This window comes from Penaeus monodon, chromosome 24, assembly GCF_015228065.2.
Source record: "Penaeus monodon isolate SGIC_2016 chromosome 24, NSTDA_Pmon_1, whole genome shotgun sequence".
Classification (NCBI taxonomy): domain Eukaryota; kingdom Metazoa; phylum Arthropoda; class Malacostraca; order Decapoda; family Penaeidae; genus Penaeus; species Penaeus monodon.
The window spans coordinates 18464629-18464978 of record NC_051409.1 but is presented as its reverse complement, the minus strand read 5'-3'; positions in this window follow the sequence as shown (position 1 = coordinate 18464978).

Below are 350 nucleotides of genomic sequence, written 5' to 3'. Positions count from 1 at the left end.
TTAAACAAAAAAGGGAAAAAAAAAACAAACTCTAGAAATTTAGTTAACACCTGTACTGGCTAAAAATACCGCAAAGCATAAAAAAACTGCACGGACCTAGGGACATACGTTGAATAACCCCAGTACAGTTTTTTTTTGGGGACGTCCCGCGAAAGTTTTTTGTTATCTTAATCTTCTGAGGTTTCAAAATAATTTTTGAATTGTTCGGGTTGCCAAGATATGTGACTGCGATTTTTGCTTTTCAAAAACTTTATTATTAGAGAGAGTGAATGTATTTTTTTGACTATCAGTTTTTTTACTGCTTACTAATGGGCCCCTGGTAAGAAAGTTCTCCCCATTTTGGAAAGTAG